The sequence below is a fragment of the Podarcis vaucheri genome (assembly GCF_965113315.1).
Source record: "Podarcis vaucheri genome assembly, chromosome: 12".
Taxonomy (NCBI): domain Eukaryota; kingdom Metazoa; phylum Chordata; class Lepidosauria; order Squamata; family Lacertidae; genus Podarcis; species Podarcis vaucheri.
The window spans coordinates 3,807,243-3,828,807 of record NC_138750.1 but is presented as its reverse complement, the minus strand read 5'-3'; the positions used below and the strand labels follow the sequence as shown (position 1 = coordinate 3,828,807).

At 46.6% G+C, this 21,565-nt stretch overlaps 1 protein-coding gene across 1 annotated transcript in view; it reads left to right on the top strand.

The window, feature by feature from the left end:
- Positions 1–21,565, top strand: part of CNTNAP2 (contactin associated protein 2) — a 1,119,417-nt gene that overhangs the window by 592,713 nt on the left and 505,139 nt on the right. The gene's annotated exons all lie outside the window — the stretch shown is intronic.

Sequence of the window (21,565 nt, the reverse complement as noted above, 5' to 3'; positions counted from 1 at the left end):
GAAATCAGGCATCAGAGTATTCTGTTGTAGACAGTAGACTAGGCTGTGGGGTGGGCTCGATTGCAGTGTGTGTGTGCCAGAACAGTTTCTTCAGTTTGCAAATGTGCTTACAAATTCAAAAAACATTGGTGACCCTCTACAGAACAAATTTCACAAGGATCTCAAGTGGCTTGTAAAAATCAAAGTAGATTCAGATAAGTCTCTCTTGATTTTATTATTCCAAGTCTTTTTAGCATTGTTTGTTCTTTCAAATACTGTATTTAATGCTAGTAACCCTTGCAACCGCTCTGTAAAGGTGAAGACAAACCTACCTATCGTAAGGCATGAGGGAACTGCTTTTGGCATGTGTGCATTAGTTTTGGGGTCAAAGTAACATGTTTAAGCCACTTCTACAACATAGAGACACTATGGTGATCTTCACCCTAAAATAGGTCAATATTGTCCTGATACCCAAGGGGTGGAGAAGCTTTTCTACTTCCGTAGTCATTGATGACACTCTGACCCACTCTGCCACTTCTTCCGTATTCCCTTTAGAAGTAGAAAAATACATGATTATAAAATATATTTATTCTTGCCAAAATTCAAACAAAGGAAAGGACACACAGAAAAGGAAAGTACTGAGAAATCCACCAGATCTCTTCTTACTGTTTTTGCCACAGTGTTTCCATTGCTGCAGAAGCGAGCTTTTTATCCTAACAAACAGAAGAACAAGGGAAGTTATCTTTTGGCAATTCAGACCATTGGCTCATCTCCTTGAGTACTGTCTTCTCTGACTCTTGGGTAGGGCTCCCCAGTATGGTGCCCTCCACTTCTTGTTGGACTATGACTCTCATCAGATCTGACGATCATTCATGATGGCTTGGTCCAGTGGGAAGTGGAGTACAACCACAGACTGGGGAAGAGTGTGCTAGAGTTGTAGACTGGACTCTTTGCCAGCTGGGGCGCCAGCTGAATAATTTTTAGGAGGATATCTCTCTCTCTCTCTCTCCCCTATATATAGCAAATTGCTGCAAAAATGTAGACAACTAACTTTAAGATTGGAAAAACAAGACACTGAGAAAACCAAAACTGAGAAATCCTTCCATCCCTATTCATGCATTGTTTTATGAATGGATTTACCTTGTTTCCTTGTATTAAATTCTTAATTTCAGCCCCAAGTCTGGGCCCTTTATTCATATGTGCCTAGTGTAGTGGTAAAAGAGAGTGCAGGTTTTATTATATAAACCTCTTTCCCCATGATGAAGCTGCTGCCAGATCTACAAGCAATACAGCAGTGTGAATGTGTGTGAATTTATCACACACATTTTTACTAGCATTGAGTGGTGCCAGACTGCGCCGGCTATCTTTCGGGCCAGATATTCCAAACCTTATATTCATTTTGTTATCAGCTCGACCTGATGCAGTTAGTAGTCTCCTGAAATATGAGCAACCATTGATCTCCTGTCATATACTGTGTATTTCCTGGGCTCTGTGGTTGGTTGGCCATAGAATATATATTTATATCTTGCTAGATATTGGTTTTTATTCTTTCTGACTCAGTGCCCAGTTAGAATTTTTCTCTTTCTTTCTCCCTCTCTCTGAAACACCTGCCTAGCTTTGCTCCTTACCCACTTTCTTTCACAAGGAAAAAAAAGGGATGGCCAGTTTCTTTTGGTATGAAGAACAAGCATTGTCCTGGTGGATCAGACCAGAAGGTCTGTCCAGGCAGCCCCTTGGGAGCTCACAAGCAAAAGTGATGGAGGTGACCTGCCCTGTGGTTTCTCCCCACCATCTGGTGTTCACTCTCCGAGTCTGAGCAGTGGATGGACTGTTCTGCTGAGCATCGCAGAGCTACTTTGTGGAAGCAATTTGCTGTTCACTTGTGGGCTTTTGCTTATTTCCCCCCCTGGATTGCTTTTATTTTCTTTATTAAATGTTGCATCCATTTTATATATTGCTTTTAATGTTGATCTTGGTAGCCGCCTTCTGGGGTCTAGGCCAAAAGACGGTGTACAGATATTTTAAATCAAATAATATTACACATAATAAGAAATAATCAGTTTGCTTCTCAACTTGGAAATTCCAAATGATAATAATAATAATAATAATAATAATAATAATAATAATAATAACAACAACAATTTATTTATACTCCGCCCATCTGGCTGGGTTTCCCCAGCCACTCTGGACAGCTGCCAACAGAACACCAAAATACAATAACCTATTAAACTTTTTTTAAAAAAAAGCTTCCTTAAACAGGGCTGCCTTCAGATGTCTTCTAAAAGTCTGGTAGTTGTTTTTCTCTTTGACATCTGGTTGGAAGGCATTCCACAGGGCAGGTGCCACTACCGAGAAGGCCCTCTGCCTGGTTCCCTGTAAATTGGCTTCTCACAGCGAGGGAACCGCCAGAAGGCCCTCAGCACTGGACCTCAGTGTCCAGGCAGAATGATGGAGGTGGAGACGCTCCTTCAGGTATACTGGACCGAGGCCGTTTAGGGCTTTAAATGTCAGCACCAATACTTTGAATTGTGCTTGAAACATACTGGGAGCCAGTGTAGGTCTTTCAAGACCGGTATTATATGGTCTTGGCAGCCACTCCCAGTCACCAGTCTAGCTGCCGCATTCTGGATTAGTTGTAGTTTCCGGGTCACCTTCAAAGGTAGCCCCACGTAGAGTGCATTGCAATAGTCCAAGCAGGAGATAACTAGAGCATGCACCACTCTGGCGAGACACTCTGTGGACAGATAGGGTCTCAGCCTGCGTACCAGATGGAGCTGATAAACAGCTGCCCTGGACACAGAATTGACCTGCGCCTCCATGGACAGCTGTGAGTCCAGAATGACTCTCAGGCTGTACACCTGATCCTTCAGGGGCAGTTACCCCATTCAGGACCAGGGAGTCCTCCACACCCGCCCGCCTCCTGTCCCCTAAAAACAGTACTTCTGTCTTGTCAGGATTCAACCTCAATCTGTTAGCCGCCATCCATCCTCCAACTGCCTCCAGACACTCACACAGGACCTTCACCACCTTCACTGGTTCTGATTTGAAAGAGATGTAGAGCTGGGTATCATCCGCATACTGATGAACACCCAGCCAAACCCCCTGATGATCTCTCCCAGCGGCTGCATGTAGATGTTGAAAAGCATGGGGAAGAGGACAGAACCCTGAGGCACCCCACAAGTGAGAGCCCACCACTTTCTGAACACGGCCCAGGAGGAAGGAGTGGAACCACTGTATGACAGTACCCCCAGGTCCCAGCCCCTCAAGACGGTCCAGAAGGATGTCATGGTCGATGGTATCAAAAGCCACTGAGAGATCCAGCAGAACTAGGAAACAGCTCTCACCATTGTCCCTAGCCCGCCTGAGATCATCAACCAGAGTGACCAAGACAGTTTCAGTCCCATGGTGAGGCCTGAATCCCGACTGGAAGGGATCCAAATGGTCCACTTCTTCCAGGCGTGCCTGGAGTTGTTCAGCAACCACCCACTCAGTCACCTTGCCCAAGAATGGAAGATTTGAGACTGGGCAATAGTTGGCCATATTGGCCGCATCTAAAGATGGTTTTTAGTTCTCCTCAATTTAGTTCTCCTAGCTTTTTAAATCCTTTTTAAAGTAGGGGCTGTGGCTGCATTTTGTGACCATGAAACCCTTGCATGTTGGTCCACTCATGTTTATTCTAAATAAACCCAGCATTTAACATCACTTTTCCCTGGCCACTTATCTGAGATACTCCAATAAAGCCAAAGGCTGTGGTCTCGTCTGTGTCCTCAGGCACTTGTCCTGTGCCCTGAAAGAAAGGGTCCAAGGAGTTTCCCCCATAAAATTTGCTCTTTAGTGATAAATTGGAACCAATGGCAATAGTGGAAAACCCGGTTGCCACTTGTTCCGATTCAGCGCTAAGCCTTGAGTTTTCCCAGAGGGCCAAGCGGATGTTGTTTTTATTGCACATTCACCATCAGTTGCGCTTGTGAGGCACCAGCGCTTAGGCCTTGCATACATGCTATCCATGATTCTTATTCTTTTGTCAAAATACAATACAATTCATGAAACCATAAAACCAGGGACCATCATAAAACAACAATCCAGATCAAGGCCAGTTTCACCTTGGCTTACATAAAATTTGCCAGTGCAACAGCTTTGGCCTGTGGAAGTTACAGTTCTACAAGTGCCACGTAATGCTCAGTGCCCATCCAGGAGGAGTTGATTTTTCAGCATGTCATCATTGGAACTATTGACCAGGTACCTTCAGTTGTATGTGGTGATGCACCTTGTGCACCTGCAGAAAAGTGGCATATCAAGAAAGAAGAAGAGAAAACCCTGATTGGGAGGATAGCCAGCCTATCTGGACATGCAATTCATTTATACATACTTGGTTTAAAATCCTGATGAATTTATCTGTGCATTATGGACAAATATTTACTGTGTTGCCTATACTGCTTAGATTTATTTATTGATTGATTATGTGGCACATGAAAATGTCTTAAATGTGTGTTTGAAACATTTGCAGCAGGTGTTGAGCCTGCAGGATGGAGCCTGCTGGTGACTCTGTCTCCCTTGAGCCATAGCACAGGGCCCACAAGTCAGAAATAGGTCATAGATGGGGAAGACCCTGGAAAGCTGCAGTAGACAATGCTGGTCGAGATAGACCAATGGTAAAAGGCCGCTTCTTTTGTCTATAGACAGAAAAAGATTGTGGCCATGAAATGATAATGACATAAGTCCAAAGGGGAATAATGACTGGGGGCTCTGTGCATCGGTGCAAGCCATTTTGTTGGTGCAGAGGTTTGGTGCGGGTTTTCTTTTGTGTTTTGCCTCTGAGCGCACAGTAGATGACTCACCAGCATTTGCTGAAATGTGCACCGTTGGCTTCTGCTGTATATCACTAGTAAGCAAAGAAGTCAACGTGCCAGTCACTCAATGAGCCTCATGTTGGGGGGAAATCCCCGTGCCATCGTTAAATTAGTTAGCGCATCTTACTGCCACTTTATCCTAGATTTCTTTCAGTGCCAGGAAAGTTAAGAATGTCAGCATTCCATTATGAATGCTGAGCTTTGGAAACTAATAAGTTGGCAGCAGCAATCCCCTCCAGGTTAAAACTTGGCAGGAAAAGTCTTTGCCTCAGAGCCAGGAAATGTTTTGTTCCACCTAAGCAAAGGAACTTCACTCAGTCTGACTTATTTCAAGTTATACCATTAAATTTGAAATTCAAAGCTGCCACCCAGGAAGCAGGAAATTTGGCAACCTAATACTACCTCAGATTAAGTTCTGAAAGTCCCCCAAACTTCTAGAAATGGTAAAAGTTTATAAACCTTGAGAGGCGGTTTGCTGTAGATATACTCTGCACATTTTTCCAGTAAATGAGCCCATCTTTTATTATCTTGCAGTATAATTATCTGCTCATCTCCCTGCATCCATTTATTTCCTTGATACCCAGCAGGGACTCATTCACCCTAAGGGGAAGCAGGTGGCCATATTGCTATTTACCATCCACTGACAGATTATCTTAAATTTCCACCTGCTCACCAGAGAAATCTGACTTGTAAAAACTCACGATGGGGCAAAAGGAATTGCCATAACCTCTGGCTGTTCTCACAGAATCACTTACTTTCCCGACTTTTGCTCTTTGGGGTGCAGCTTCCTTGAGTTTTTTAAAAAAACCATTCCTCACTCTGTGTGACACTAGACTAGTTCATATAGTTTCTATAACCAGAAGCCTGGACTGTCTGTTTTGACTCACTTTTGGAGTCGGTGGATTTCCCAACCAGATGGGCAGAGTATAAATAAATTATTCTTATTCTTATTCTTATCAACGTAACTGAGAAAGAAGTTTAAACATTTCTGTTGTGTAGATTAGGAATGTGTGAAATATTTCCTATTATTTCTATGATTTTTTTTCAACTTGAAGAAACCTGACATTTAGCTACAAAAGTAGGTATGCAATGTTCATGGCGTTAGATTCTTTGACTGAAGAGGCTGTTTGTGGGCCCCCTCACAGGTGAGCCTCTTTCTCTATGGAAAGTGCTGCCTGTCTTGCTGTCACTCACAGTTATTCTCATCAAAATTCCTAGTGCTTATCATTGTTCTCCATCTAATTGCTTCCCAAATACTTGTCCTTATTGCATGTCAAAATGCTTTCTACTTTTTTGTTCCATTTATTTCCCTATTCTATTCAGGTAGCTTAATTCTGCAACATGTCACCAACTTTCCCCATTCTTTCAAGGATATGCATTAATTCTATGAAAACTTGTAGCTTTATTCAGGACTCGTATTCATAGCTGCATAGGCAATTTTTGCTCTTGAAATGAACCATGTGCATTTGTTGAAGTCTTAATGTAGGTTAGTTTACTAAACCCAAAATTATTATTATTATTATTATTATTATTAATCATTTATATCCCATCCATGTGGATCAAACCTAATTGTTCAAATTCTCTGTGCCCTATCAGTAAATGCCTTATCTTCTATACACCCAGGGAAATGGGATTTGTCAGAGAGCCACAACAATAGTTGCTTTTATCTCTATAATTAATACATTATTGTTAGTGAGTCTTGAAGACTGTCCACCGGGCATGTACCCAGCGTTGCTCAGGAATTCTAGGAAATCAGAGTATCAGTGTAGTTTGGAACCAGTGGTTAAAAGTGCAGTTTTTAAAGGTTCAGCCCACTATGCTGATTCAGAACGGTGTCCTATTGTATCTAAGCATAAATGACCTCTTTGGTCTCAGGAACCATCATGCAGAATTTGGTTATGATGCCTTAAGAGGTGTCCAAATGCATCGCAAACATACATCTTTCCAAAATGAATAACAGACTATATGAAAGTACCTTAGAAACTTAAAAAAATATATATACTGAGATTTCTAAATTGATAATGCAGAGCTGTGCCCAAGTGTCCTGATCCAGCCTGGGCTGTCCCAGGGGACACCCAGCCAGGATCCAGTGCCAAGTCAAGTCAGGGGATGGAGCTAGTGTATAATTTGGGGGTTTAAAACTTTATAGAGTTGGGAGAGGGGCAGGGGAAGCGATTGCTGCATCTCTTTTCCCCGTCCCAACCACACTGCTGCCCGCAGGAAGGCTGGCTCCCTCTGGGTGCTGCTTTGCCAAGGTGTGCTTTGTGCATAAGCCCAGTGGCGAAGCCAGCAGGATGGCACCCTTGGTGGCCAGGATCTGTCCTGTGATGCATGGGCACAGCAGCCAGGCCAGGCTGCTTACCCCCCCTCCCATTTGCCATAAGCCGCCATGTTGTTGCCCCAACTTGTCCCAGTTCAGTGCAGTTCAGGCCCCAGTGCCCCCCCCGCCTCCATGCTACCTCCTCCCACTCCAGCCACCACTGTAGCAGAATGGAAATCAACTACCCCCGCCAGACTTGCTTCACTCACTCTCCCATTACCACCATAAACCGACTCCTGTATCTTCCATCACTATCACCGGGGGGGGGGGGCATAGTCAATGGTGAGAGACTGACCAACCCCCAATGCTGGCTAAACATGGGGGCCACAGCCTATTTTTCTCTCCTCACCACCCTCCGGTCTTAGGGTTAGGCCTCCATCTCTTGGGGCATCTGCATTCTTGGCTAGCCCTTTGCAGGACTGCTGGAGTCTCCTCCTGCCTCCTGTTCCCTGCAGGTAACATGCTGGTGAAACAGATCTCTGCAGCCAGCAGGATTGCCCCCTTGGTGCTGAGGAGCAAAGGGTTCGATCCTGCTCAGTGTGACTGCATGTATGTGTTCCCCTGCTCGGAAAGGGGGAGCACAGCTGTTTCACAGCTCTCTCTTTGAATTCCCTTAACATTTTGAGGTTGGGTTCCCTTAGCATGAGTGTCAGCTGGATAGATAATTTTTTCTCTGTCACATGGCAGATGGTGTGTCTTTCAAGAGCCATAACATTCACTTGAGAAAGACAGGCGTTGCTGTTTGTTTGGGTTTTTGTCTGAATGCCTAGCAAGATAATGTTAAAAACAGTTGTTGTCTTCCTTTTTGTTTTATCAATGCAACCATGGAATTGCATTATATTGCACATAGCACAATTTCTGTTTGGCCTCCTACAGTTCAGCTCTCATTTAAAAGTGTTCACAAAAGAGATTTTAAAATTGTTTCTATTTTTAAAAAAAAACCACAAAAAACCCTGCTCCTAGTTTGCCTGAGATGAGGTTTTGACTGCCAATGAGGAGTTTGTTTCCCAGGGAGATCAGATATATATATATATATATATATATATATATATATATATATATATATATATCACATAAACTGTTTTTCCCACTTAGTCAGAAAGATCAAACCATTTAGGTTGCATTCCAGCATATAGTAACTCTTGCATTTATCAGTTGAAATAAATGGGACCCTTCTTATAACAGGATGTTCATAATTTTTAAATGTAATGCATTTAATGATTTTCAGAAAACAAGAAAAAGTATAAACAATAAGAAGAAAATGAACATCTGGATATTATTATCCCAAAGCAGCCCTGCTCATAATTAATGGAAGGATTTTGCCCTTAAGATTCAATTCCTCAGTTTTGATTAAAACTATCAAATGCATAGCTGTCAACCGCCCCTTATTAGGTGGGAAACTCCCTTATCCCAGCGCCGTGTCCTGCTGCTGTCCCTTATTGATGATGTCCCTTAAATTTCCTGGGTTTCAAAGGAAGCAGCTCCTCTCCCTCCATCCCTGCCAGCCAGGGAGGAGGGAGGCTCCAACTGTGTTGCTTGGCTGCCCGGCCCTCCCCCCTCCGGCCTCCTCTCACCAGCCTTGGCCCCCGGGAGCCCCTCCCCACCGGGACTGGCGGGAGCCTCGGGCCCTTCCGCCACCATCCTCGCAGCTGCCGAATTGAGCTTCTCTGCCTGGGGCCTCCCCTCTGCCCATCGCCGCCGCTCCTACTAGGCCGTACTGCGGCTGCGCCACTGAAGGACCCGGATGAGATGGGCAGCCTGGCGCAGCCTATGAATTGAGAGCGAGGGCAACCATAGAGAAAGCAGTTCAGAGAGAGGAGGAGGAGGCGGCAGAGGCGCGGGCAGGTGTTCCAAGGGCTAACCATAGAGGGGGAAAGTGGAGGAAGGACCGCAAGCGCTTCTCCCATGGATTTGTAGTGGCAGACTAGCATAGATGGTCTGATCTGCGGGTTTACTTCAGGCGCTATTCCCCTCCCTCTCTTCCTCCCACCCCGCCTGATGGAACTGAGAGCTGCAGATGGAGTACGACAGAACTGCAGCAGCATCTTCATAACTTGGACTTCGTTTTGCGCGAAAAGTAGTTGCTGCTTGTAGTTATTTAATTGCAGTGTTTCATCAGCTGGTGTCTTGAGCAGCAACCTCTGGAAACGAAGGGCTAAAAACCGGCGCTGCTCTTCAAAATTATCTGGGCCCTTTTAACTTTGTATTTCAGCTGGTTGACTAAAATCCCTTAGTTTGGCTGCTGATCCCTTATTTTCAAGTCTGTAAGTTGACAGCTATGATCAAATGCCATTTGCCTATTACTGTTTGTGTGATTTTAATATTTTGGCTTATTAAGCAACAAATCACAGTTCCCACTAAATTTCATCTAAAGTCTGAGATCCATATTTGGACAAAACAGCTATGGAAATGTTAAGTGAAACTGAACAAGCTCTCATGATTTCCAGAGATACAGGCAAGAAAAGGAGTGGAGAAAACAGCTTTTCACACCAAGGAGATATCAAGTCAAACCTATACAAAGTGGACTGAGAAAGTTCTGGGATCAGTGTCCCAACATTTGCCAACATCTTGGTGATCCCCTAGATTTCCATGTCTTATTCAGTTTTATGCCTGTAGTACACTGTGACAAACACGCCGGAGCTTCAAGTCGCATGCATGCTCGCTTTGGGGATTAACTTCCACTGAACACAGTGGGATCAATTTCAAGAATAAGATCAAACCACCTGACACTGTTCAGAGGAGAAACACTGATCGATCAGGTTGCTCTCAGCCAGTGAGTGAGAAAGAAGTTGGGGGATTTTCATTGGCAGCCCCCACTGGCTGAGAAATTGATCTTCCCTCTGTAACAAATTCTGGTCCACAGGTCAGAAGCAGCACCAGACACGAACTTGGAACACCTGGCTCCTGGAAGCAAGATAAGCCTGTGTTGTTGTCAAGCAGTGGTCCAACACCAAGAGCAATGGTCCCTTTTGGGTTGGCACAAGAGCCCCACCCCTGCATTCTTTTACTATGATTAGAGGTGGGTTAAGGGAATTATAGGTTGGAGACAGGGACATGGGGAGTGGGGCTGTCATATCTGTGAAGGGTAGCAGGAATTCCTTTCCCACAGAAGTGTGTCTGGCACCTTCATTAGTTTCTGTCTTGTGCTGAAGATGTGCCTTTTTACCCTGACCTTTCATACCTGAGACAGACAGTTTTAGGACCTATCCTATTCTTGAGACTGAAATCTGTTTTAGACTGTTTTTAATGTATTTTTGAATTGCTGTAACTGAGATCATATAGTGAAGGCCAGGTAAGAAATCAAAATAATAAGCATAACAACAACAATGAAGATGATTATGATGTAATGAAAAGCCACGGCTTATCATTATGGAAATGAGTTGCAGCAAGCCCTGGGCATGAGGCCTCTTCCTCTCTTCTTCTGGCAGAGCTCTGAGGAGGGGTTCACAAGCTTTCGTTTCTATTTTTTTGGGTAACATCAGTTTAGTGTTATATCCAGATCCCAAACTATAGTTTATCTTAACTATAGTTTGTTGATGCAAGTTGACTTATTTCAAATGAGCCATAGCTGAGCTGCAGTTAAAAAATGGACATGGAAGTTTCCAAAGTCTGCAAGGGGGTGCTGAGCAAGGAGAGGGGACAGGAAGCCTTAGGTTTGCTATGGTGGTTCTCATCATAATGAAGCATGGTTTACTGTGATGTCCAAACACAGCCATTGTCTCTTACTTAAGACAAGCCCTTCAGTAATGTAGTGTCTGTGTATACATATAGAGGGAGATGACACAATTGCAGGGGCTTTTCCACATCAGCATCCATCTATTTTTAAGGCTGAGCATTCTGAGCATTATTGGAAGATTCACCCACACAACTCTGGATGTGCCTTGCTGGTGTGGTGCTACTAGCACTATATAGAGGTTGGAGTGAAAGACCAGGGAAGAAGAAAACTATATTAAGTTGTGAGAACAGAGGGGAAGGACAACTCTTATAGCCTAAGCAGGCATTTAGTATAACGAGGAAGGAAAAGGAGAGCAAGTCTTTCCCTTCATGGCTGATAGCATAGCCACGGGGTCTTCAAGTGGCACAAAAGCAAACTCATGGAACTTGGTGTTTGGCAGGAGGAGAGGAAACTCTCCCATCTGAAATAGCTGGAGGCAGATTTCTCTCATAATGCTTTTACGGTGTGCTCTGAATCACAAACAATGTGATTTCTGAATGTCTCATTATGGCTCCTGGACTATGACTAACCCTGAGGATTATGATTTCCAAAAGATTTCTTAAAAAATGAGCAAAAAGCACAATTTTGAAAGATATCATTCTAAAACAAACTCTCTGTGTGTAAGAAGACTCAGTAATGTCTGCCCTCAAATTTTCAGAATGTCCACTGTCTACAAGGTACAATAATAATTCATCTGTAAGGCAGGACACTTTGCGGTGATCTTGTATGTAAGCAATTTGGGCAGCAAAAACAAATATCTCTCTTAAGAAGATAATATATCCAGAATTCCATGAATTAAAATGTTACACATTGCTTTTCCTCAGGTATAAGAAATTCATGTGTATTTGATGCAAAATATATATCGAGAAATGTAACAGAACAGAAGAGACTACATTTATTCTCTGATATTCTCACCCTCTCAGTCTGGGTGAAAAACAGGAGGCTCTGCAGGTTTGTGTCCCCTATCTTCGTAAAATACATAAATACAGGAGCATCAGAGCAATCTCCTTTCCTTCCCAAACCAGCCCTAATGTGGCTTGCACATCAATGCTTCCTACTTGCCATAGGCACTGTTCCAAGGGGAAGTGGGTAAATTCTGTTGGCTGAAAGGAAGTGAGCACAACTCGCTTCCCTGCTGCCAAAATAGGGAGCCATCAGATGGGACAATGTTCAGCATTGCCGTGTTCTTCTGCCATTGTCAATAGCTCTGTTGATTTGCTGATGAATAAACAAGGAAGGTAGCAGTCAACTGGATTGACATGCTCTGAACCCTTTTCATATGCCAGCAGTATTATCCTCCTGGCCGGACTCCTGATGCTGCAGGTGCTCTTCAGTTTGGTCAGCCAAAGAGTAGAATGCATTGATCTAATAATTCAGACAAAAATCAGTCTCTGGATATTACCACCAAGCAGCCTTCAACAGAAGTTGACTGCCATTTTAGCACTGATATGATGGGATCAAACAGAGCAGCAGACATCTGTCAAATATCTGGGAGCCATTATTTGGCAGTTCTGGAGGATACTTGGATAGCCACATGAGCAGAACTCCTTCCCCGTTTTGGGTAGTTCAGAGCTGGCACTGTATCACATTTAAGCACCGAGTTGATGATTTATAGAGATACTGTAAATGCCCTCCAACTTTGCTGGATGTCAGTGATGTGTATGCTAAGAAGTAGTGGCATCTTTGTTTGAGCTTCTGTATTAACGCCATGATATGAGGACTCATTGCTGTATAACTACAGTATAAGTGAATAAGTGAAAATAAGGGCATTTTTTAGTCTAGCCTTTGTTCAAACTGAAATGTTCAAATTCAAATATTTAATTTCCCTGTTCATTTTTTTTTTTTAAAGTTGCATTTGTGGAAGTGGCGTTCACCCAAGGGCTTGATTTGCATGGCCCACTAAGCCAAAGCTTGCTTTAGCGAGACTAGAGAGGAACTTCCAGCAGGTTCATGCCTCTGCTGTCTTGTTTTGCTGCTGCACTGCACTGAGTGTGTCATCAGATCTGGGGTTCAGGATTAAGCTCTGTCTCCACTAACCAGGCACAGCACAGCAACAAGAAGGACCAGGAAGGAGCAAAGCAGCTGCAAACACTCCAGGAGCCAAGCTTTGGCTTAGCTTGTTCTGCAAATCAGTGGTAGATCTTTGTGTGCTTTTAACATCTCAGTCTGTAAGGCAGAGCTTTCCAGACTTTTCATGTTGGTGGCAGACTTTTTAGACATGCATCATTTCATGACACAGTAACTCAGTTTTACTAGCAAACCGGAGGTTGAACTAACCCCTTTCCAGATCCAGGAGAAGCCCGGGGAGTGTTTGTGCAACACACCTACACACTGCAGCTGACACACTAACAGGTCATGACACACAGTTTGGATCGCTCTGCTGTAAGGTGACTAAAACAAAAGAGTTGCCACAAATGCAAAGGGCTGCACCAATTGTGTTTAAAGCTTCCTTTGAAATTTCTACAGCTGTTTTGACTGTACAGGAGCCTCAGAATTCCATGGCAGTATGTGTGAATTTGAAAGTTTATCAGGGTATTTTTAATCTAACCATTATTCAAATAGACAAGTGGCAACACTATTTCTTAGGAGTGAACTACTGTAGTGGCTAATTTAAAAGGAAGACTGTTTCAAAGGAGCAAGCAGGTTATTTTCCAAACACTTCTGAATTCTTTTTGCATGTGCAATCAAAACTTCTGGAGAGGTCACCCTGTTGCTCTGTTGCAGCGAGAATAAGAAACAATATTGTGGTGTCATAAAGAAATCTGTTAACCTGTAAGTTGCCATGACTATCTGTGGTTTTTATATTAAATATCATGGGCAGACCTCTGGCAGTGGAGGAGTTAAGACCTTTCAACAAGGAAGAAAGACAACTCATTCTCCCGCTGAGAAAGGTGCCAACACTGAGACGGCCCTGGAGTGGGTCCCTGCAGCTGGGGCTCATTACAGCAGGTAATCAGCAAGAGCTGGCCCAGCCTCCCTGCTCACTGCAGCACGGATTCTGCCAGCGCGGGGGAGGGCAGGGCTGCTCTGCTGGTTTGCTGGTTTGTTTTTAAAACCTGGGGGGGTGGAGGCACCTTTGCCCGTCATCCTGCTGGCTTGTTGCTGCAGATACTGCTAGAGCAGAAGCCAAGTTAATAGCTACTGTGTTTTAAGCAGCAAACTCGATAATTTCTTTTCCTGCAAACAAGCATGTGTCTTGGTCCCTGAACTGTTTATTTCCTGGGGGACTGGAGAGTTAAATAGGCAGGAATGTTTCAGTATTAAAATGAAAAAGGTTATGAACTCATCATGCTCCCAAACAGCAAAACACAATTTAAAATCTTATGGCAGGCATGATCTTCTTTGCTGGCAACCCAATGAATGTGTAGTTTGTGTGACCAGATAAGGTGGAAGAAGAGCTGGTGGCAGCCTGTGGAGAAGAAGTGTTGCAGGGAAAATGCCTCTTCCGCCAGCGCAGCCATCTTCAGATTTAACATCTTAGTTCTGTCCATGTTTGCCTGTAAGCTCAGGGGGGGGCACTGTACTCCCAGGTAAGCTCCTGAGGGCCTTCGACTTAAAAAATGAACTTTCTTTTGCTAGCTGAGGCAGCACAACAGAAAAGGCTAAGCAGTGTTTGGAAAAGGAGATCCCTAGACTGTGATTGACTTTCTATGCTTCAAACATTTTTGTTAATTAACATTTTCAGGTTTGCATAATGTTGTGTTCCAGTCTCTTTTTCTATTCTTTTGGGTGTGGCACATTTTGTGCTATATCATCCCCTCATGGCAGCCATTTTGTGACTAGTACCCACAGCACATTCTCACAAATATGGAATATATGTGCCCACAGACCCCAAAAGGTTGGCGACTACTGCATTCAACTAGTTTTGAAAAGGATATGAATGAGCAGCATGCTTGCTCTTGCTCTGCTCCTTCCCCAGTGACATCTGCTAATGATTTTCCTGGCTATTATATTTGGGATGCTTTAACCAGTCCTTCCACTGGTGTTTCCATCATAGTGAGATGTTGCTATAGATTATTTATTTATTTTGTAAATTAAAACTTACTGAAGTATCTAAATCACATTCTTGTTCCTCGTCTGACCCAGGCTGTTTTGGGTCATGTTGGAAGGTCTGGTTGCTGATCAGTGATATTTTAGGAGTTACTATAACATCATAATGAGGGATTAACAAATATTTCAGCTTCCTTTAACATTTTTTTTAAAATAATATTTATTCATAGTTTCAGAGTAATAGAAAAAAAGAAAAAATAGAAAAAATCAACACTACAATACATAAAAAAGAAGAAAAAGCGCAAAACATAAAAATCAATACAGCAATACAACAAAAAATAAAAAAGACACAAATCCCAAATTTCATATCTTTAACTTCCATTTGCTTGTTTCATTGACCTCCTCACACCTCCCTTTTTGTATTCTAGTTTAATTAGTTATTTCAACAAATTCTTTTCATCTTTCTCAATTTTTGTTAAATAATTTATCTTAACAATTTAACCTAATAATTAACTCAACAAATCCTTTCCATCTTTCCCCATATTCTGTTATTCAAATTACCTTAATTTATTTAACCTTATCTTACCATAAAGTACCTTAAAGCTTGAATCTTAATACTCAAATATACATAACCCCTAATATCATTTCTGCTAGAGTCATATAGTTTCATTCCAACATTTTCCTTAATATTCATTGATTTTAGGCTAATTCCCCAAATAAAAAAAATTCTTTATAAATTTTCTTCCAGTCTTCATCCAACGTCTCTTCTTCCTGGTCTCGGGTCGTGTCAGTCCTTACTGTCCATTCCATCTAGTCCATCAACCTGGAAGTCTTATGTCCGAGGCCCTTAAGTCTCTTCCATGTCCCTTCTGCAGATCTTCTTCTTCTTGTTTAAACTTGCCCTTTTCCTTGTCATTTGTTGCGTCTCTTTCTTAATTTCTTTCCTTTCTCATTGAGGAGTAGGTCTCTGGGGGGTTCCAACCCAAAATTGTCTCCATCTCCCTTCATCTAACCCGCCCATTCCCCACAGCCCCACTCCCCACAGCCCCACTCCCCACAGTCATCAATGTAATCCAAAAAATATTTTAAAACATATTTCAAGGTCTCTCCAAAGTTAGGACCCTCCTCAGCTCCAGACTCCCCCTGGCCCACTCCAACTTCAATCTTCAATGACAGCGGCTTATACTCCTGTAGGGCCTCGGGTTTCTCCATTTGTATTATTTGAGGTGCAACCGCATCCTCCTCCATTATCTTCTGCACTTGCCCAGTCAGTACAGGTTCATGAGTTGGTCCCTGAATGGTTTCTGTATCAATATTCCCTGTTTGTCCACAGTTGTTAACCACAACAGTCATCAAGTCCATTTTCTCATTCATCAAATCCATCTTCTCGTGCATCTGTTCCAGCAAGGCACTTGTCTTGCATAAAGCAAGCACCCAATCTTCCTCCCAGCTCATCTTTAGTCAAGGTCAGAAAAGACTGGTCCCACGATCTTAATCTCACAGCTGTTGGGTCCTCAAGTAAACTGCAGCAACAATTTAACAAGCTCCCTCTAGGGGAGGCAATTTCTATTTGTATCCATTTTTTTAAAGGCAAGTCCAACAAATGAAAATTACTTTCATTTTTCAGATATTTTTCAGATATTTTGTTTCTTTAGAATGCAAAAGGCAACATTGGAATCAGTCTATTTCTCTTCTTTAGCTATCTGTCAAAATGTTCCATTCACAGTTGTCAGGGTTACTTCCAGATCCGAGCTCACAGAGGATCACGCTAGCCAGCGATCGTTAAATAAAAGTCTTTATTGAGTTACAGTCTCCATTCTCGAACTGCTGCGTGCAACCCTACGTCTTATGCTTAGATCGGCGAAGCTCCGTCTGAGTCTCCGCCCCTTGCGCACCAACTTAATATCCTAGCCCTGCTCCACCTTTTCCGCCTGACAGTTCTCCTCTGGGTCCCTCTGCCCCCCTGGGTCTCCTCCTTCCGGGATTCTTCTGACGCTGACCCCCCTGACTCTCCTGTCTCCTTGCGCCGGGCTTTAGGACCTGGCTCCCTTTCCGGGCTGCCTACTGCGCCACCTTCCTGTGCATTTGAACTTGGCGCGCGCGCCCAACCTTCCACTTTCCGTCTAACCGTCACTTCGCTCCCCGATGAAGGTGTGGCCACTCCTGACTCGTGCCCTCCCTCCTGTTGTGAGCTGCCAGTGCTTGATCCCTGGCGGTCTTCCTCTTTCCTACTCTCTGGCGGTGACGCTGGTCCCGATTTCCAACTGCTCTCCTCTGAGTCCCCTCTGGCTCTATCTTCCTGGGGTGTCCCCCTAGTCTCCCCCCTTGCCCTGGCCACTGGTGCTCCTTTTTGTGAATCTTCTGATTCACTGGAAAGACTCGGAGATCTCGGGTCATCGTCATCACTCATCCTTTCTTCTGCCTCCTCCCCCTCGCTCTCTGTTTCCTCCCTTGCCCTCGCCTCTGCTCCTGAACCCCTGACATCCATCCCCCCCTCGAAGCCCCCTCTTCCCCCCTCCCCTCCTTCCGGTGCGGGAGCTGGGTGCTGCAGTGTCAAGGGAACGAATGTCGGGTACAGTTCGCTTCCCGTGGCGGGCCTCCATCCGAAATCCTCCGGTTCTTCCCCCCTGCTCTCGTCGACGACGGTCACCTCTGCTTCCATCTCTGTGCCGCCGTGCTCGAAACCCTGGTCGTCCCCGAAGACGTCCATGTCCGTCTCTCCCTCGCTTCCTTCTGGAGGCGTTGCTCGTCCTGGACCCTCCAGCCACCTCCTGCGCCACTGCTCCTCTGGTCGATCATCCCACCAATACGAGGGTTCCGAAGCAGATCCCGAGGGTGACCCCTCCGGGGAACGGGTGTCTCGTGTCGGTTCCTCATCCGAGTCGAACCCCCAGAACGTGCTGGCTGAAAGCGTGGGCGTGAAAAGCCAGTCGTCGAAAAAGTCCGCTGGCATTGGCCTATGGGGGAAAAGGGCATGAAACTCTTCCTTGAGCAGAGGTTCATCTAAAGCGTAGCCTGGCACCCAGCTGTTGGCACTGGTCGGGGTGCCCTCCTTAGCAAGAAGGTATTCTACCCCCTCTTCCCCCCATCTGGAGTCCAAAATCTCCGTGACTTCGTTGAGGCGCACCTCCTGTGCCACTCCCCGTTGCTTGGTTCCCTCTCGGAGCGGACTCGGCGCCGTTTCGGGTTCCTGAAACCTGTGCGGTGCCTTGTAGGGAGTGAGCACCGATCTGTGGAACACCGGATGCATTCTGGAACCCTCCGGAAGCGCCAGCCTGAAAGCCACCGGGTTGACCTGCTCTTCGACTTGGTAGGGCCCCAGTTGCTTATGCCCTAATTTCTTCTTGGCCAACGACCTGGCCGGCACTGCGTGGGCTGCTAACCAGACCCAGTCTCCCACATGGATCTCTTCGCCCACCCTTCTGTGTTTGTCCGCCTGCACCTTGTATGCGTGTTTGGCCAGCTCCAGGTGCCGCCTCAGCTGATCGTGGACCTCCTGCAACTCCGACGCGAACGCATCTGCTGTCTGCGGCTCCCCCTCCACCAGTCTTTCCAGTCCCGGGAAGGTTCTGGGGTGCCTCCCGTTGTTGGCGAAGAACGGCGTGACCCCCGTGGACACGTGCTTCGTGTTGTTGTAGGCGAACTCGGCGAGCAGCAGGTAATCCACCCACGTCGCCGGCTGTTGATTCGCATAGCATCTCAGGTACTGCTGCATGATGGCATTGACCCGCTCCGCCTGCCCGTTGGTCTGCGGGTGTCTCGCCGACGCCAGGTTGATCTTGACGTTTAGGAAGCCCATCAGCTTCTGCCAGAAATTCGAGATGAACTGCCGCCCGCGGGACCGTGGCAGCCCGTGAACCTTGAACACGTGGTCTATGAACAGTTTGGCGGTTTGTTCCGCCGTGGCCACCTTCGCACACGGGATGAAATGTGCCATCTTGGAGAACAAGTCCACCACCACCAGCACGGCCGTCTTGCCCCTCGAGCTGGGCAGATCCGTGACGAAGTCCAGGGCGACTCTCTCCCATGGCTCGACCGGAGTTTGCAGCGGTTCCAACAGTCCGGCCGGCGGTCTGTGCACTGGTTTGGCCCTCTGGCAGGTGTCGCACCTCGCCACGTAGTCCGCGACCTCCCCTCTCATTCCGGGCCACCAGAAATCCCTGGCGACTAATTCCACCGTCTTCTCCTTGCCAAAGTGCCCGGCAGTGGGCGCGTCGTGCAGCTGCTGCAGTACCTTGGCGCGAAGTTCGTCTCCCGGCACGTAGATGGCCCCTTTGCGGATGAGCAATCCATCTCTCAGCTGGAACCCGTAGGTCGCTGCCGTGCCCCTTTGCATCTCTGCCATCTTTGCTTGCGCGAAGGAGTCATTCTGCAACGCTCGTCGCACCGCCTCCAGGTCCACTGTCGCCGCAGCGCACGCCCACACTGTTGGTGCGAAGATGTGCATGGCGGCCGCTGGCATGGCATCCTCCAGATACTGTGGCTTACGGGAGAGCGCGTCCGCCATGATGTTGGTGTCCCCCGGGACATACTCTATTCGGAAATCGAAGTTCGCAAAGAACTCAGCCCAACGTATCTGCCTCTGGTTCAGGAACTGTGCCGTGCGCCAGTGCTCCAGATTCTTGTGGTCTGTGCAGACCTGCACCGTGTGCTTGGCTCCAATCAGGAAGTGCCTCCATGCTTTGAACGCTGCATGAATAGCCAGCAACTCCCTGTCCCAGATGGTGTAGTTCTGTTCGGACTTGCTGAGCTTCCTGGAGTAAAACGCTCCCGGCCTCCAAACCCCCTGCGGGTCCTTCTGCAGCAGGACTGCTCCGACGGCCCTGTCCGAGGCGTCTGTTTCAACTCTCATCGGCCTGCTGGGGTCGACATGAAGTAGCTGTTCTTCCGACGCGAAAAAACGCTTGAGGGCCTGAAAGGACTGCTCCGCCTGTGCTGTCCAGATGAACTTCTTTTTCTTGGAACTGAGCGTGTCCGTGATGGCCGCAGTCTGCATAGCGAAGCCTTTGATGAACTTGCGATAGAAGTTCGCGAAGCCGACAAACCGTTGGACCTCCTTCTGGTTGCGTGGGCTTTTCCAATCCAACACCGCTCGAACCTTGGCGCTGTCCATGGCGAGCCCCTTGTCAGACAACTTGTAGCCCAGGAAATCCACCTCCGTCACGTCGAATTGGCACTTCTCCAGCTTGGCGTAAAGCCTATGTTGCTGTAGCCTGCTCAGCACTTCCCTGACGTGTCTGTCATGCTCCTGCTGCGATTCCGAAAAGATCAGGATGTCATCCAAGAAACAGACGCACGTTTTGTAGAGGAGCCCCGCCAACACGTGATGCATGAAAGCTTGAAAAACGTGGGAGCCATTTTGCAATCCAAAAGGCATAACCCTATATTCGTAGGTGCCCAGGGGCGTGAACATGGCTGTCTTCCACTCATCTCCTTCCCGCAAGCGAATGAGGTTGTACGCCCCTCGCAGGTCCAACTTGGTGAACACGCTGCCCTTGCGTACTTTTGCGAGGAGGTCGTCGATTCGGGGCATGGGGAAGTCCGATGGCTTGGTCACACTGTTCAAAATGTGGTAGTCCACTACGAGTCTTTTTTGGGGCGTGTCTCGCTTCTTCACAAAGAATACAGGACTGCCCCCCGCTGCCTGGGACTCTCGGATGAAACCGCGCTCCAAATTATGATCTATGAACTCTTTGAGTTCCTGCAGTTCGTCTTCAGACATGGAATACAGCTTCCCTTTGGGCAGCGCCGCCCCCGGCAGCAGGTCAATTTTGCAGTCATATGGTCTGTGGGGGGGGGGGTAGCCTGTCTGCCTCCTTCTCGCAGAAAACCTCCAAAAATTCTGCGTACTTGTGGGGAATCGCTTGCAGCGTGTCTAGCAGCAGCTGTGACTCCTCTTGCTCCCCTTCCTGCTGAGGCATGATGCAGTGTTCAGCACAAAAGGAAGAGCCGAAGGTCAGCTGCCTCTGGTACCAAGCCAGCGTCGGGCTGTGCTTGTCCAGCCAACTCATGCCCAATACAATAGGCGTGTCCGACAGTTGAGTGACGTTGAAGCTGATGATTTCCCTGTGATTTCCAAGCCGCAGCACCATAGGTGGCGTCTGCTTCACCACTTGCCCCCCTAGCAGCTCCCTGCCATCCACCGTGACAACCTGCAGGGGCAGCGTGGCAGGCAGCAACTGTATAGCGTGCCGGTCGACAAAGTCCTGCCCTATGAAGTCTGCATTGCTTCCCGAGTCGACGGTGATTGGCACGTCCATGGTGATTCCATTGGGTAGCTGGAGCGATGCGGTGAGCCTCACTACTGGCTTGGGCGGGAGGGGGTCCATGGGCGGTAAAACCTCTGGGGACTGCTTCACTGACACGTCTGGCTGGACCCCAGTGCCTCTTCCTCCAGCCAGACATCGTCGTTTCCCTGCTGTGGTTCTCCGTGCTGCGTTGCTGCAGTCACCATTGCTGAGGATGCAGTGTGCTTGTGGAGCCTCCGGGGACACTCTTTCGCCATATGCCCTGGATCCTCGCAGATATAACACTTCCTGTTCCCTCTAGGAGGCTTCGCTTTCACTGCTGCCGGTGCTAGGGCTCTGGCTGCTGACTGAGCCCTTGCACTCCCGACCTCCATCGGTTCCACCCCTCCTCCTGTTGGAGGCGTGGATTGCGCACGCGCTGCTTCTCTGGGAAGGAAGGAGGAGCCTCTGGCTGGTTCGCACC